Source organism: Diabrotica undecimpunctata, chromosome 1 (assembly GCF_040954645.1).
Source record: "Diabrotica undecimpunctata isolate CICGRU chromosome 1, icDiaUnde3, whole genome shotgun sequence".
Classification (NCBI taxonomy): Eukaryota; Metazoa; Arthropoda; class Insecta; order Coleoptera; family Chrysomelidae; genus Diabrotica; species Diabrotica undecimpunctata.
The window spans coordinates 182,048,630-182,067,581 of NC_092803.1; the positions used below are offsets into that span (position 1 = coordinate 182,048,630).

At 30.4% G+C, this 18,952-nt stretch overlaps 1 protein-coding gene across 3 annotated transcripts in view; it reads left to right on the forward strand.

The window, feature by feature from the left end:
• The first annotated feature begins 755 nt into the window (after positions 1–755).
• Positions 756–18,952, forward strand: part of Dh44 (corticotropin-releasing diuretic hormone 44) — a 445,815-nt gene continuing 427,618 nt past the window's right edge. For 2 of the 3 annotated variants that reach the window (XM_072520716.1, XM_072520721.1), the window contains exon 1: positions 756–1,017. The gene's annotated coding sequence lies outside the window, so the exon portion shown is untranslated. The remainder of the gene's footprint in view (positions 1,018–18,952) is intronic. The other variant, XM_072520718.1, reaches the window with a different exon arrangement.

The following is an 18,952-nucleotide window of genomic DNA, read 5'->3' on the forward strand; positions in this document are numbered from 1 at the left end:
GAATGAACTATCTTATAAGTAAAGTCGTCCCAGAAACGCAACTCAACAATATTGGCAATATCATTTTAAAGTCATCTACTTTAAAATGTATAATGTATGTCTGAATTGTCAATATAGATGAGACAGATAAAATTAAATTATTAGAAGAATTTTTCACTAAGTAACAAAAAACAAAATTTGTTTAATTTACTAATGTTTGTATTTTGAGAACGATTTCCGAAGTGGAAATTGAAACGTCAATAAACGTATTTTAACCTTTAATTGTGGCTTATTCCCATTTAAATGGTAATTAATAGAAATTTTTGTGTAGATTATAAAAATAACATGTTGAATTTGTCTAATAAAGAATAAAACCTTTTAAGTAAACCATTTAATCAGGAAGCAATAAAGCCTTGATCCTTAATAAAATCCACATGCATATTTTTCGAAATATGTTACCTTAAAATCAGAAAATATTAAGAATGATCTTTAAATTTGATAGATTCTAACGCAAACATTACTATTTAAAACTATATAATCTTTTTAATATAAATTTTTGCTTTAAATCAAGTCATACTAACCCTAATAAGTTTGTAATAAGCGAAATATTGTTACTCGTGATTTCTTTTCCATCTTATCGCCGCCTCCACGTTACCACACCATCACCATCCACTGAAAAAATCCTTCTAGCCATCCAGTACCCCGACGCCGGATGATTGGCGCAGACCCGACGCCTTATAAAGACGCATCTCGACGTCCCACCGTTCGCACTGTGTGGCTATCACATCGACGATACAAGTCAGAAGTGGGCCGAATAAACCGGGAAAACCGACACTCGATTCTTTTGAAATCTCACACGTTTCGGACAAGTACGTAATCTTCAAGAAGTTTTCCAAATTTTATTATTTGATAATTTCTCGATCGGGAGATTAAAGGATTTTTTTCTGCTAGGGAGTTCGTACACGTTTTCGACAAGGCAACCTGTTGATTGACTCCGTGGGAGCTTGCCGACTGTTGTTGGGAATCTTTGCGGCTTAGGTAAGTTTTATTTACAAAAAAGCTATAATTTGTTGTGATAATACATATACATTTCATATTTACCTTAAAAGTAATTATATAACAGTTTAGATTTCTTTGAATAGGTATAAGAGTATTTTCACCAAGTATAAAAAATTAATTGGTTTTGGTTCTTTATCTTTTGTTGTATTAAATATGATTTAAAAGAATATAATTTCTTCAAGAATGTACAGCATATTGTAAAAATATAACAGATAATATAAAACAAATTATGACAAATCTATTTTATTTCTTGTGCTTTCTGTCTTTTACTGCCTAATTTCAATATTGTCAAGTGTTTGTCGTTTGTTCTTTCTCTTTTTTGTTGTTACTTTTGTAAATTTGTTAGAGCGAGTTTACGACTTATATCCTTAATAAGTAATTTTAATCAATCTGCATTGATTGTATCATATCTTTGTCTTTCGTCGTTTGTGGCTTTGTTTTCTCACTCTTAATTTTGTTTTTATAGACGTAAAACATGCTTATACAAACTTATTAACTTTATTTTTGTTTTTCTTTTTTTAATTTTGTTTTTATCTATATTGTCAGTCCCGTTAGTTGTGGATTTCCTGATTCCTTCTATTTTCATCAATTTTCACTCTTTAACATTAGATATTTTCAGTAAATTTTATGTTTATATGTATACGCTTAAATATTAAAATGTCATTCAATATTGGTATTATTTTTGCTGGTTTTTCTGTAGTTACTTCGTATTTTTCGTCATGGTAATTATATCGGTGAATTAATCTTTATAACGATTTTCTATATCTCTTATAATAAAATCACCAATAATGTTGGAATGAAACCGTTCCTGTCCCTTTTTGGCATATACCTTTTTTTGTTTTAAATATCTTTTAATTATTTAGGTGATTAAAAGGTTTTTAATTTCTCAAATTTATTTTGGTATCTTTCCAGCGTCTGATCAATTATTAGTACCTATTATTCGTTTATATAATAATAATCTTTTTTTTAATTCCATGATATTTATTATTATTATTAAATAAATCATTACTGCTAGACATTATTGCTAGGTCCACATAATCTCTGATCGAAGCATTTCGGTCGCTAAGGGCATCTGCACTGAGAATGGGATTAAAAATAAAAGCACAGAAAACCAAGTATATGTATTGTACTAGATCAGGCAACTAGATATCTAGACTATTAATTGATGATCTGGAACTGGAAGGTGACCAGACAACGATGTCAGCGAAGAAATTAAAAGAAGAATAGTGCTTGCCAATAAGTGCTATTTAGCTTGAGAAAACAGATGGCCCCAAAACTAATTAGAAAAATTAAAGTTACCATATATAAAACACTAATAAGGCCAGTGTTAACATACGGGTCAGAAACGTGGTCACTTCGAAGATGCAACGATCAGAAAAATTTTCGACCGAAGAGGACCAGTGGGAAGACGAGTCAGAGGAAGACCAAAACTTAGGTATCAAGATAACATAGAGGATGATCTAAAATCCATCGGAGTTAAAGCATGAAGAAGAGTTGACAGAGACAGGGGCGAATGGAAGATTGTTTTGAAGAAGGCTTTGGTTCATAACGAGCTGTAATGCCACTTATGATGATGATAAAATAAATGTACAGCTATATATATATATATATATATATATATATATATATATATATATATATATTATAATTGGATTTTTAAAAGGAAGAAAATAATCACATTTTTAAAATTTCTTTTTCACTTTTCACATGCATTTATGCATGTGTTTTTATTGCTTTGTGACAATTAGTGACAATTAGTAAACAAGTGATACCTCTTCTTTTTAAAAATACTTTTGGTTTGATATGGAATTTAAAACATATTTAACTGAATCCTATTCATTCTAAAATATCCATAATATTTTTCATCGTCATCAATTAATTCCCTGTATAAAGTCCAGTATTCACATTCCTTCTTCCTTTCTCTTAGCATTTAATGTACTTCAAACCTTCTTTTTAAGTTTTTCATTCTTCGTCGTTAAGTAGAAGAGCAATTGCACATAATTTTTGTCGAGAAAAGCGAGATCATATCTTCACCGAACCAAACTGAAACGTTTTATGTATGAAAATGTGAACGCACAGACCAATTGCTGGAGTGGAAACGCTACGTGCCGGAAACTATACGTGCACGATAATATGCCGCGACCTTAACAGTAGATACATTTAGTTTTAAGGCTGCTGCAACACGCTAAAATACATACAATACAATTCTTTAAATTACCTCTTTCACAGCATTAAATGGTAAAAAAGGGCCACCATTATTTCGCACTTGTTCAAAATAATCCACTAAACAAGAAACCAGTTCTCGACAATGACGATTCAGTTGTTTAGGCATAAAAATTTATTTTTTGCGGTAAATTAATATACAACCATGTCAGTTTTCCAACACGCGAATAATTGGTCATTCGCGAAACATGGAAACTCATAAGTTAATTCCGCAAACTTTTAACGGTTGGCTTTGTGATTTGTTTATTGTCATTAGACACACAATTAATTAAAATAATTAGTTTATAAAGCTATTAAGCAATAATAATTTATGTATTAAGAAATAAAGTTTTTTAAAGTTATATATTTATTGCGAATCAAATTGATCAAAACAAACATCTAGGTATACAGACTCAGTATAAGGTTATAAAGTATTGACAACATTGTACTGTGGCTGTCCCATGTTTGTCACCACACCATCATATTATTGAAACGTGAAGTATTCCCGTATCAATGGCGTACGATTGTGTAATCTATTTAATTAACATGATTTTTTTTTGGATAATTAAACTTAAACAATTGTTGCATAAAAGTTAAATTATTAACAATAAATGTTTTTGTATATTTATTCAACGTAATTCTAAAATTCTGAATGTAATCACGATTACATTTTTCTTATTATAATACTATGTTGGCGCCTATGAAAGATCGAGCAGCTCCGTAAGGATGTCATATTTTTAGCTTTGTTAGAAAAATTTTATCTCTAATGTTGTTCTGAAAATTTTAAATACAAGTGGCGTCAATTTGTATAAATCTTGACGTGAAACGTTTTAACTTTGAAAAACGGTTTTTTTGCTTTATAATGGCTTATTTATGACACAGATGTGATCGCTAATAGTTTCTCTCGTATGTTTTATTATTCTGCAATATTAAAACTAAGCCAATTATTCAATTATTAACATAGTTAAAAAAAAACAGATAAAAATAGATAAAACAAAAAGCTCAATTTTTAGGCAGTAAAAAAAAAATAGTTAAACGCCCGGCCCAAGAAATTCAATAAGTAGATATTGTTGTATACAATATATATATACATATATATATATATATATATATATATATATATATATATATATATATATATATATATATATATATATATATATAATAAAAATGAGATTTTTCGAAAAACTGACTATTTTTAAACAGTTGTATCTTCCAATTTACTACATGGATTTTAATTTTCCAATGCTCGTTTGAACGGTATTAAAAATCCTATAATAAATCTGTTCCCGCATTTTTTCCTTGCTAGATTAAATTTTGACAATTAATGTTTTTGTTCTTTTCCGCCTATAAAAAAAATTTATGTTTGCGGTTTTGCAAATTATTTTATCAAAATGATGACATAACAAAAAAATGAGACATTGTGAGTTAAAAGAAAAAGAAGTGCCTGTTGACTAGTTTAGAAAAAACAAAACTATTTTTGGATGGGTTGGAGTCAATATAAAGGGGCTATTAGATTACAATTTTTTCCTACTCGAGCTTTCAATTGTGGTTACAATTATTTTCCAGAGCTAAAATAAAAATACAAATCATTTGATAAAGTGGAACGAATAATTGTAAACCAAATAAAATTAGGTTTGTTAACGAAATTTGCTGCAAAACATATTAAAAAAAAAACATTATTGTAAAAATTATTTGGTCTGATTAATGTTTCTCCTTCTTTTTTGAATCCTTTTAAAAAATTATTTTAACAAATTATTTAAACAAACAAAAAATAATGAATTTTAACAAATTATAAATAAATTAAAATAACAACCAATAGAAAAGTAGAAAGAACCCTTAATGTCATGAATGCTAACTTCAAGAGAAAGTTAGTTTGTAGTTTAATTTATTTTTGACAATTATACTGAATTTTTTTTTATTTAATAAGAAAAAAGAAGATTTATTTATTATTCACAGATATAGAAAAATGTAAAAAGTGTATGGAAAATAAATTAAAAATGTAATGTTTTGGTGATTTTATGGATGACTTATAAAGAAATAATATCATTATAAATTATTCTTTTATACCTTTAACTTTTACTTTTGAATCTCTGATTTTTTTGAAATCCTTGGATTTCGAGTTTCGTGATTTATTATCAGATGGTGCTATTGCGTCCATACCGAAGCCATTTTAGGGTTGCTTTCTTTACTACAGGAAAGAATGTTTTCACGTTCAGAGCATCTGTACATATGCGCTCCGAAGATTCCTTTTATGATGAAATACGTATAAGAGGATATACAGAGGCACTTTACATAATCAAATCTTAACTGTCTTTCCTTTCTCTGATTTTTTCTTTAAATTATTACCACTGTTGCTAGTACACACTATCTCTAAAAAGGTCCTTTTGAATTTATTACCTTCATTACACAAAAGTTTAATGTTATCAAAACCCATAATATGATTTTTGTCGATTACATGCTCTACCAAAGCACAGGGTGGTTTTTTTTATTCTACTCTCACTGGTTTTGGTTTTTATCACTCTTGTGGGAAATAATACGATTTGATAGATTTCTCCCGGTGTCACCAACATACACAGCTTCACACTGAGTACAACTTATGCTATATACTACATTTGTTTTATCTAAATGATAATAAGTTTTTAAATACAAAGATGAAATATTTTTGATGTTTTTTCTTGCTATTTTCATATTGTCAATAACCTTTAGCATTTGTATTAATTTATGTGTTAATGATGGTATATAAGGCAGTGAACGATAATAGATGTTCTGATTGTTAGGTGCAACGTTCTGAGATTTCGTAAAAAATGGTGTTAAGTTATTTATATTAACAGTATAAGAAAAAAACATGCTATGTAGCATATTTGTAAAATAAGAGTTCTCAATTAAAATAGTTTTCAATACTTAAAGATCTTTCTGTAGGTAATTCGGCCTATGAGAAAGCCTTAAAATACGTTCTTTTAGTTCTGTTATAAGGATCATTTTCATCTTGTTTGGATGATGTGAGTACCTAATGGCTTATAAATCTATTGCTACACATGGGTTTTCTAAACCATTTGGTTTTCAATACACACACACACACACACGCGCGCACACACACACACACACACACACACACACACACACACACACAAATTGGCATTGAAAACATTAGTTTACCTACTATTCTTACTAAAAATTAACCACAATTTCAGTTTAAAACATGTTTATTCCGTTTCGAGATGCCAAAAGCAAATAGCTTCTGAACAACATGAACAAAATTAATTTTAATATAAAATATGACCTCAAAGTTGGCTTATTACAGCTCTATATCTATTGTTCATAGTCTAACTAATATTCTGAATGTTTTGAATTTGTGAAAGTTTGCCTAGATTTGGAGTAATTTGTTCTTAAATCTTGTCTCATACATATTCCATAGGATTTTGGACTGGATATTGTGCTAATAACGGCAATATTTGATAATATCTCTCAACCCTCGTTGGTGAAAGGATTTGACACAATACGCGAGATATGATTATTATCATGCATAATTATCCCGCCAGATACCTTATTATACCACCTTTGTATGTGTAGACTTCTCGATTGTGTCCATGTGCTACCCTATAAAAGTCTAGCTCAATCATTTTTATTCCAGTCGTGATTTTCTCGACACCATTCTAATCTTGCAGCGTGATTACCTCTGAAAAGAGGTGGACATCTGAGTGGTCTTGTGTAATTGTAGGTTCTCTTCTAATGGCAAAAAAAGATCTGCACTGGTAGCCATAATCCTCTGTGGATGTTGTTCAGCTGGGCTCTTAATATTTCGAAAACGTGTCTATAATCGTCTTATAAAACTACCTGATTTATTTTTGGTATAAAGTATAAAAATTTTGTGTTTCTTTCTGTCCCCTAGTAAATAAATTTTTTATAAATGATGCCTTTTTGTTTATTTATAAAAATATGCAGAATGCGTACTTATAACAATAAATTATAATTTAGACCTCCGCTACAATTCATGTTTAATAATTTTCTGTTTTGCTAAAAATTAATATCCTTAGTGTGATGATTAGGGGTGGAAAAAACCTACCCGTTATAAAGTAAAACCGATTTTTTACTCCACAATAACCAGTTTTTTCAGTTATTTATTTGTGCCTGATCCCTGTTATAACCGGTTTTTCTTTTTAAAGTAATAACCGGTGAAAAACCAGATAGGTTACCTCCACATCCAATTTACGCTTAGAAGTCAGGAACTACCTTGCGTAATTGGAATTCTTACTCCTTCCGTCTATTTTTAGACTAAAGAGGCCAAAGTGGGTTCAAAATAAAACTCTCCTTGTTCTTCACACGACCTGGAGTTGGTGAACAGTGGTTCGAGTTCAGGTTCCCTGAAAACATAGATTCAAAATTCTTTTCCAAATGAATTTACTCTTTATCTGCAGTAGCCTTTGCTGCCGAGATTGAGTGACCCATTTGAATCCCATTTTATTCTGGGAGTAGAGCCGAACCCGTAGGCTAGGTTTGACTTTTATACCCAAAAAATACATGGCGTTGGTCTGAATTTGGGTTCCATCAATGAGACTGGTGTCATCATTAAACAATATTGTGTGAGATATGAGAAGCCGCTTAACCGACCAACATATATATGAACAAGTTTTCCTTAATAGACTTCATGAAAAATACTCGAAATATTAGTTTCATTCACGGTACGAATCCTGGACGCGTTCAGGATTATTTCGGATGCGCAGTGTAAAATAAGCGTTCGCGGTGATCAAGTTCTGTGCTGAGAGGGACTACTAATTCGGAATCTTTTCGTTCTCGGTAACTAGTCCGTAGTTCAGAACCAGTTCAAGCGATCCTTGAGATCTGAAGAGAACTTGTAGTTCATATATGCGCAATAGAAATTTCAAAACCTAAGTCCAAAAAAAATTGCAAAATTAGCGTTTTTCTGTTTTCTTTGATTTTTATCAGCTGTTTTTGTTATTCCACCTAAATATGGCATCTTTGCCATTACCCACGTAGCCAATGGTAGATGGTCCTTGTTAAAAATATAAAAACTCGTTCAAATTCGTTTGAAATTCGTTCCGGTGTTAATCAATCCTGAACTGATTATGAATTGCTTGCGTACAATCCGATTACTAAGAGGATTCTGAACTGATCCTGAACGCGTCCATTATTCGTACCGCAACTGATATTTCGATAGTATCGATATCAATAATTTATCGAATGGATTATCGCAAACTAAAGTGCAATGTAAATGTAACATTGTAACCTATTGAGTATTTGCTATTAATTAAAAAAACCGAACACCGGTGTTTGGAATAACCGGTTAATTTGACCGGTTATAATCGCCAGGTTAAACCGTAAGTAAAAAACGGTATAACCGAAAACTGGTATTTTTCCAACAACAGCCATCCCTAGTTCTGATAGCGAAAATGGCGAATGCGCTGTGTCAAATCCAGCAATGATAAATTTTTAAATTTAATATAAAAATGCAAACAAACTCTGACAATGCACAAGAAGAATCTGGAGTGATTCTTCGCAATAACCGAATCTGCTAGCTCCAGTTAACAGTGGGAAACATTCCATCGGGAATGAAAGGCCTTGATGATGATAATAAGACTAATACTGACATGTGTCAGAAACTATTAGAAATGGCAAAAATGAGAATACTGAGTAGAATTAGACGAAATACGCTCAGATATTCCATAAAATCATCAATACACAAATAAACAAGTAGAATTGTTCATAGTGAGAAAGTACAGGGAAAAAATTTAATATACATAGCATGATAACTTTTATGACACAAATTAAAATATATTAAAACCATCTAAAAAAACACTTGTAAGTATAACAATTAATCCCTTTTCTACCAAAACAGCCCCATTTTAAACCCTTACCACTTAACGAGTCCTATGAGAATTAAAAAGGGGTGTTAACTCGAGAGGGGAGAGCGTTAAAGCAGATGCGTTCCCGAAGACTATTTAAATAACCAGGTTTTTCATTAATTACACAGTAAACTTCGTCTAAATTGGCAATTAGCTTCGTTTCGCAAAATTTTCCACAACAGATTTTCAATGTTATCCAATCTACTATGCGGGTCTCTGAAACTGCAAACTGTTTTAACAAAAATAAATCATTAAATACCACGATGAGAATATTGTAAATTTTGATATCAAAATACTATGAAAATTAACAAATACCATTCATTGGCATTGGATTTGGCGCGCCCCTAGTTATGACATGTTTAAGCGCCAGCGCTAGAGTCGTAGACCAATTTAGATTTCGCATAAAATCACATCGAGCTTCTATATAGGTGTTTTCTTTATTATATATACTCAGTATAATATACTAAATTAAAAAAATATAAATTAACTTACTTATTCGGTCAAATATATATTTTGAGACTTGAATAACATTACAATTACGGTTTTTCCTTGTTTATTTCGAAGTATTTCTCATTAACGGTTAGAAGAAAATATATATTTACTAACTTTCGCAACACAACTTGAATATAAGAAAACAAACAATAAAACAAAATATTACAATAAAGAAAAAACAAAAGATTGCCGAGTTTTGGAACAATAAACAAAAAGTATTCCTATTCTTTGAGGCATGCCGTGCATTATATGTTCTTTTCATGTAAATATTTCGCATCGCGAACAAATTTTTCTTGTAGATTTATCACGTTTTCTATGGAAAATATAGCGGCAAGTCGCAGGGTTTTATTGCGTATTGAGATGGAGGGGTAATACCTCTCCATATTTAGAGAAAATTGAAGAATATTTAAAAAACCTCATTTAGCTTTGAAGTAGATCAGTAGATCTTGGAACCAGGTTCTATCTAGTCTTCTTGTGGCTGGGCTGGACCGTTGTTGAATAATTTTCTTACTAGCTTATTTTCATGGTGAATGATATGTTCATTTTGTGACTCCGTGGCTCGATGGATTTCTTCTCTAATGAAACGAATCTTTAAGTCGTAGTAAAGTGTTTGATTACTTACGTACCATAAGTGCATCCACTATCGATCTTGGCAGTTTAGACTGGAATCTTTGAATTATATTCAGCGACGTTGTTGTCTTTACACAGTCTCATAGGTGTAGTCCGTAAAACCACATAGGTTTAAGTATGGCTTTGTATAGAAGAATTTTGTTTTGGATGTTAAGTTTTGATTTACATTTAAGGAGCCAACATATTTGTCGGAATTTTAAGTCGAGCTATCTTCTTTTGGTCTGAATATGTTTATTCCAGGTGAGACGTTGGTCAAAATGGAGGCCAAGGTATCTAGCATCTGTTACTCATAGTATTCTTACATTTTGCATTCTTACAGGTGGGCATATATTATGGCGATTGGTAAATGTTATTTGAGTTGATTTTGTTTAGTTTTGTTCACCATTTTGTATACCATTCACTGAGTACGTTTAGATAATGTTGCATATTTTGTGAGGTTTGATTAACGGCTAGTATTGCACCGTCGTCAGCAAAGGAAGTGATTGTAGTATTATTAGTCACTTGTATATCGGCTGTGTAGAGTGAAAAAAGCAGCGGCCCTAGAACAATACCCTGCTGGACTCCGAAGTGGATAGAACAGAGGTTGGATTATCGCTCATTGAATTTTACAGAGAAATATCTATTTAATATGTAGAATATAAGTATGAGAAAATGGTTATTGGATAGTAACCATTGAGTGAGGTTGTAGTATTTCTTTTCTTCAAGACTTTTTGATATTTCATTTATGATTCGATGAACTTGTTGGGTAGTGGAGTGATTTTTCCGAAAACCAAACTGATGTTTTGGAAGTAATGTTAGGAATTCATGATCTGCATATATCCTTTGTAGCAGCAATCTTTCAAAAACTTTGCTTACGGTTGGGAGTAAGCTGATGGGTCGATAAGATGTTACTTCATTGCGCTCTTGGCTACTCCTGGTTTGAGGGTCATAATGATTAGAGCATATTTCCAAATTTTTAAAATGTATAATAAGCGTAACATGCGGTTAAATATAACTGTTAGCAAAGTAATGGTCTTGCTAGGAAGTTGTATTAGTAATTATGCCGGGATTAAATCATAACCTGGGGCCTTTCGTAAGTTGATTTTTTTTTAATCCTATAGAATTAAAACTTTTATTCGAAAGGGATATTTGACATGCTGCTCTAGTTAGTTCCTCCGCTACTACATCACGGTCTGATTTCTCTGTTTGAAATACGTTTGTAAGATGTTCAGCAAAGAGGTTCGCTTTTACTTTGTTGGAACAGGCCTATTCGGCATTTGGTTTACAGATGGAAGGGATAGTTGTGAATGGTTTTTTAAGCTTCTTAGTTACCTTAGTAGACTGCTTTGCGTCAGTTTTCTCTGCCGTACTGAAAAAACAGGTTGGTATTGCGATCAGACCATCTTGTATTATATGTCTATGCTCAAGACGGAGATTACATGATCCTAAAAACCAAAATACACCAGATTTGCAATTTATTTTACTCGAGCAGTCATAAAGTCTAAGGGCGATGCTACTTCATTATAAAAATAAATATTCGTTCTCTATCCCTATATTTAGTTGTCAACAAATTAAACACTTGAAATCTTGATTATGTTGCCTGTGTGAGTCCATTCCAAATAGGTAAAAAGAAATAAGAATAAGACTTACTCACAATCAATTTATTTTACCACCAACGATCGATTTCGCATACTAGAATTTCCTATCCATCTTCAGGTCAACGGTACATGGTAAACTAAATGCTGAAATATAATAACAAGTATTAGGTTACTGTCTGGTACAGAATATACAGCAAGTATGCCAATATTATATGTGTGCGATTATTAAATATGACTTTAATAGTTATTTAACCAACAAGTGTATTAATAAGGGCGATTAACAATTGAGATATTTTAACGCGTGAGCGGAGCGAGCGCGTTAATGTTCGAGATTGTTAATCGCCATTTTAATTCACGAGTTCGTTACAAAACTTTTCCGTTGACCGTACTTTTCAGAAATAAAGATATCTTAGTTTAAATTTTTATTTACTTAACGATAAACAACAATTTTTTCAGCTTTTATTAACTTTATTTAAAGTTTAATTTTCCTTAGTGGTAGTTTTATTAATGTAAACATTAATATTCGAAATAGTACAATTACTGAAATTAAAGGAAGGTATTGATAAATGATTATCTGCTGTACCTATAGCATTTTGACAAATCTATATTTAAGTTTTCTTGGACCTCTGTAAATTCTGTGATAGAAGAAGAATCGGTGGTGCTGAAGGAAGTACTTTGACAAAGTTTAGTGGTATTTTTCCCAAGAGTTTTTCAGCCGTCTCAAGTTTATTTTGCATAGAATTATCTATATAACCTTCTGCTACAGCAGTCGATTTCCAGCCACCTAGTCTTTTAATAGCTGAAAAGTCTGCACCACTGTCACACAGTATTGAGGCAGAGGAACGTCTAAAACAATGCTCAGTGAAGAAATGCGGGTGCTCTAATTTTAAGAATTTAGCAATAACGGAAGGAATTTTGGAAAACGTATTTATGCCAACTGGCTGTGTGGAACATTTGTTATTTTTATAAAAAATAATTTTAAATTTTTTAGTGGGAATATAAATAGGTATATGTTTAGTTGCCTTCACCACAAGTCACTGCCAATCACAGAGCGTTTAATTAATTTATGCAAGCAATGTATGTTGCGTTGCCTATAATGAAATCGTTGATTAATAGGAAATCATTCATTAATAGGAGTCATTAATCAATGATTTTGAAGGTGTTAAAATTGATCATAAATGGGCGGTCGACGGAAAAATTTATTAAATAAACAATGTAAAACTTAGTGAAAAAACAATCTAATAAAATTGAAATTAATTAAATAAATAACTAATAAATATTACTTACTTGCCGATACAAGGATTATTATTTAATGTTTGAGAAACCATAGTTAAAAACTGTTATAACTAAGGAGTCAGATCAACAAAGCATCCGCATTGTCGGGATGTCTGCGGGAGATAGTCTGGTCAAATCCGTATATGCGCACAGATAGTAAAATTAGAATTTACAAGACTTGCATACAACTGATCATGACATAGGGCATAGAAGTGCGCGAAGATACCAACAAAACGAAACAGATGCTAAAGCTGGATTTATAGTTTGACGGACTGTAGACGTAGACGCACTGCAGACGTATCAAACGGACTGTAAATATTATTTCAATTTATAAATCGACGGAGTGGAATTTTTTCGCATGAGTAGAAACAGTGGCTAGAGTTGGTGACCATGATACTATAATATTCTTTTATTATCTATTATTATTATTTTATAAATTCTTAACGTTCATTGTAACAAATAATCAACAAAATCAAAATTCGATTATGTTGATAAATAACTTTACAAAATGGTGGGCGGGTCAGACAGTTCACTTTGGTTGACAGCACAAAATTCTTCCTTTTGATTGGCCAGAGGCAAGTAACGCACTGTAAAAGATGAAAGTTGGTCAACTCTTCCGTTGCAGTGCGTTTCACTTACGTTCCGTCACATACGTTTACAGTGCGTCAAACTATAAATCCAGCTTTAGGGTTGCCGAGATGAAAACCCTAAGAACAATAGTGGGCAAAACAAGAAGAGACAGGGTAAGAAATACAAACGTAAGAGAGCAGTTAAAAATTCAAGATATTGTAAGATAGGGAAGGCAGCGTAAAAGGATGTGGTACATTCATGTAAGACGAATGGATGAGAATAGACTCGCAAAAATTGCCCTAGAAAACAACCCGCCCGGTTCAAGCTCCCGGAAGATCATCTAAAAGATGGAGGGATAGTTGGCAATCTATCTCCCAGGAAATTAACCAGAGGCAGCTTCAGAATTAAACAGATCGAAAGATCTCCAAGAAGTAGAAGAAGAAGAAGAAATTATTATCTTTGAGTTATTTTAATAAGAATAAATTAATAATTATGCTTATCCACAGGTTTTCAGTGCTTTACCGCACAAATATCACAACTAAGAACTATTATGCAGCTGACTTATAAAATGCGATTATCTCTAAAACGGTTGAATTTTGAAGTTATTAACAGATATACCTTTTCTTTGTAAAAATAATGTATCTTTATTAGTTTTTAACACAAATAGAGCTAACTTTAAGAGCAAAGAAGATAAGCGCAAATTTATGCCACACATGCAGCATATGTGGCGCTCTCTATCAGTTACGTTAAAATATGAATACAATTATAATTTATCCTGCTCAAAAGCATCCAATTGTAAATTTTTATAAAACGTAAAAGTTATAGCGAAAAATAAAATTTTAAATTTCCACTTAAACACCCTGTATCTTTCTTAATATCAACATTTTATTAAAGCAAGTTGGCTTAAATCGTAATATTTTAAAGTGCAAAATCCACGGTTTTTGTTTGTACAATTACTTAAGGATCACCCTGTATATAAAATAAGTTTCATAGGGAACTTTCAATAACAAGCAATTTTAATTTTATATAGGATGACTTAATGTTGGTCTGGAATTGATTTTATGAACTAAATGAAAAGGAAAAACCATTTTAGTACACTAAACGTTGAAGCGAGTTGATAAACGTACTGCAAGTGTCCTAAGAAACTTTACGATATTGACATACGACTTGACGTTTTTCACAAAGGTATCGCCGTGTCATAAAACTTTAATAGCAGCCCCGTATATAAGTTTATCGTATTAAAGTTTCATTTCAAGTTCACCTATTTGAGATAAAGTAATTAAAGTAACTTAATTAAATAGTTAAAATACAGAGGAGAGGCAAGGAAGTTTAACAATGCTGACACAATCTGACCATAAACTTATGTTGTTACGAATAAAGTTAAAGCAAATAAACACAAGCTATATTGGGAATTGTTTATTTTGGGTGCGTAATGGACTTGCCATTAGGACACTTAAAGTTCTAAAAGGTATCATTTATTTTAGAGATAACAAATATTTACTAGATTGTATTTAAATTGTTATCCATAAATATATCGTTATGGACGTACCGATCATGCACTAGCATGTGATGTAAAATAAATGGAAATTCAGACTTACAGAAAGAAACAATAAATTCATTATAATATAATATTGTAGAAAAACAACATATGTTTACTGAAACTTGGGTCTGGTGATACACTCTTAATGAATGATATAAAACAGGCCTAATGTTTAAGAATTGTAAAAGCGAAGCCGGCAAGATCAGATGAATCCAGCAAAAACGAAGCAAAATATGAAACACATTATATATATATATATATATTGTTATGATGTATTTTTTTGTTTGAATGATGAGCAATGAGTATTTTTAATAATATATAGGGTTTTTATCGCGGTTCTCAAAGAATTAGCTTGTAAGTACTTTTTTAAATTATCTTTATTATAACTATTATGAAACACACATATATATCTAACCTAGTCAATGTAAATTTAAAATAAACTATCTTTAAACTGATATTCTTATAAAACTAATTAAATTCTATAGACAATCTAAAATTTAAACAAACTATCTTCAAAATTGAAATTGTTATGACACTAACTAAATTATATTAACAAAATTTTGTACCTTTCTTTCACTGAATGCCTAAATGAACTGTTTTCCACTAAGTATATAGATTCTAATCACCACTGAATGTCTTCGTACTTCAGTTATCCTTGTTTTTTGTGAAATAACTTTTTCCAATTATCAGCTTCTCCCAATTTAATATATAGTTTTCTTCACCAGCATGTATACACCACCAACCAAACCAGCAAACAGCATTTATATTTATTCTTCTTTTCAATATACCAATATCCAATTATTATAAGTTGATTTATACTAATCTCCAACCATAATATAATTTAATTTCTTCCAATATACCTTTTTTTATCTTCAATAATTATTTGTGTATAATTATAAATGTGCATTAAATTATATGCATAATTTTTAATCTTCATTTAACTCACTATATTAAACATTTTGACTATTTGTACTTGATTCACTGACTCCAACTAACTTTCATAATAAACTGCTTGACTTCTGACTAAAAAACTTAAAAACTTCTTAAAACTCTTCTGACTGCACTATCTAAAACTTTTCTGACTAAAAACTTTCAAAAACTGCCTTCTTGAATCCAAATCACGGGTATTTATATCTTTCGGATATTCCAGAACCATCTCGTAATATATCATGTTCTATTTTGTTCTATTAACTACTTGTCTGAATTTTCTGGAACAAACCATTTCGCAAACATGGCCATCTCCGGAGATCCAGAGAATTCCATTCTTTTCTATTAATAATTTTGTTTACATTTAGGCTTTTCAGATCAGAATATATAATTAAATTAGTAACTAACACTCTAATTTAATAAAATACACATTTCAAACAATATATTATATAACCCCACTTATATTCGTATTTATTTCCTAAACGTCACTTCAGAGTATAAATATCTGTCAATCTCCGAGAGTATTTTTGGTTGCCTAAGCACATGGCTCACTTATATATATTTACAATATTAAAATACAACTTTTTATAATTATTATATGCTAATTTATTAAAAATGCCCTCACATAAATAATTTTTATAAAATTCTCTAGTATATAACTTATTTAAAATAATCAAATACTTTTTTATATCTAATATTATGTAGTATATAACTTATAAATTATTTTCTATAAACCCCAATCGTCACAATACCCCAAAATAATATTTAAAATAAATAATTTACTTATTATTTTTTTAAATATTAATTTTCTCATACCTTATTAAATTTAATAAATTAATAATTCAATTTTTTTTTTTATTTAAAATGTGTTAAATACATCCCTGTTCGCTGTCTATGTCAAAACAGAGAACAACGGAGCACAGTTCGGCTATTCTATGGTCAAACTGTCATGTCAAATGGGGCAATGGATGCGATATCAGAGAATAAAATATAACCTTAATTAAAATATAATCGATATGGTGTTCTGTTTGTTTATAGACAAAATCTAGGAATTATTTCCATTCAAAATAACTTTCATCAATATAAATTGGTAAGTTTTTCCACTTTATTATATTAGAAAGACATTTATTTATAGAATCAATTTTGTATCTAACCCCAAATTATGATTTTTAGGGTACAAAATAATTTCCATATGTATAAAATTCAACAAGTACGATGTCAAATTGATTCAAAATAATGAAATCTACCATCTACCATTTAACAAATCAAGTCTATTGAATAAAATGGATATATCAGTAAGCTGTTAGTGTTAAGTTTATAACCTAGATATATCATTACTTTTTGAAAAAATGTACATTTTTCTTGATTTATTTTTAGTCCAACTTTGTCTAATCTATTTATTATAATTTTTAGGTGGTTCTCATGATCTTCAGCCGTTTTAGAAAAAATTAATATATCATCAATGTAGTGAATTACAAAATGTTCATATTGATCCAAAATATCATGAAGACATCTACATAGAGCACTGCAAGATGATTGAAGTCCAAATGGTACTACTTTGAATTGATATACTACTCCATCTATCTGAAATCCTGTATACTGTCTACTTTTTCTTTCTAGAGGTATTAACCAGAAACTATGCTGTAAATCGATTTTAGTGAAAAATGACATTCCTGTAATTCTTCCTAATATTCCATCTATACTCATTGGTGCTTCAAATTGCTTTTCAGTAATCTTGTTAATATTCCTTGCATCCAAACATAACCTGATTTCACCTGATCTTTTTCGTACTACTACTATGGGGTTAATAAAACGTGTGTCTGCCTTCTCAATGATCCCATCTTCTAACATATTATTAATTGTTTTGTTTACTTCTTCTCTGTATTTATATGGTATTGGGTATGATTTTGTTTTAAAATCTTTTTCCTCCTTAACTCTTATACTATGGATATAATTCTGTGCAATTCTATTTTCTTTATTGACAAGTCCCTTGTGTTGCTGCAATATGGAAATGACTATTGATTTATATTCTTCAGGGCAATTTAAAACTTTCATCATATCTTCTTCTTTACAAATAACATTATTCTTCATTATGTACTCATTATTCCTTGCTTCCAATTTTACGCACTCCGCCTCGTAGGCATCCATCTGCTTAAAATTTCCATTCCTTAAATATTCACTACAATAATTATTCTTTACATTCTTTTGGGACATTTCCCTATCATCAAAATACATTTCTTCTTCATAAACATCATTATTTTCTTTTAATAATATCCTATCAACTCTTATTCCTTCTTCTACCTCATCTTTCTGCATAAATTTAATTATTTGCCCTTCCAAAGTTACCATTTTTTCTTCAAAATCTATCTTTACTTTCTTCTTTTCCAATTCATCATTTCCCATTAATATATCAACACATAAATCCTTGACAATAAATCCTTGCATATTAATTTCTTTATTAAGAATATTAATTTTAAAATTGGCTAGTTTATCAATTTCACCCAACTTCTTATTATTTGCACCAATAATTGTAATTTTTGGAATCTTTATTATATCTGATAGTTTTAATGTATTAAAAATAAAATTCTCCGAGACTAAAGTACTTTCTGAACCAGTATCTATCATAATCTTAATCATTTTATTTTTGGCCAAAGCATTTATATAAATTAAATTAATAGAGTCAATAATTTTATCCTCATCTAAAGAAATAAATTCAGAAGGTTTTTCATAATAGCAATGGCCTAACTTGTAATTCAGAAAGTTTACTGCACAAAATTTTGATTATTAGAATTGTCAGATTGTATCTGACCACTTGGATCTGATGTCCTATGTCTTTC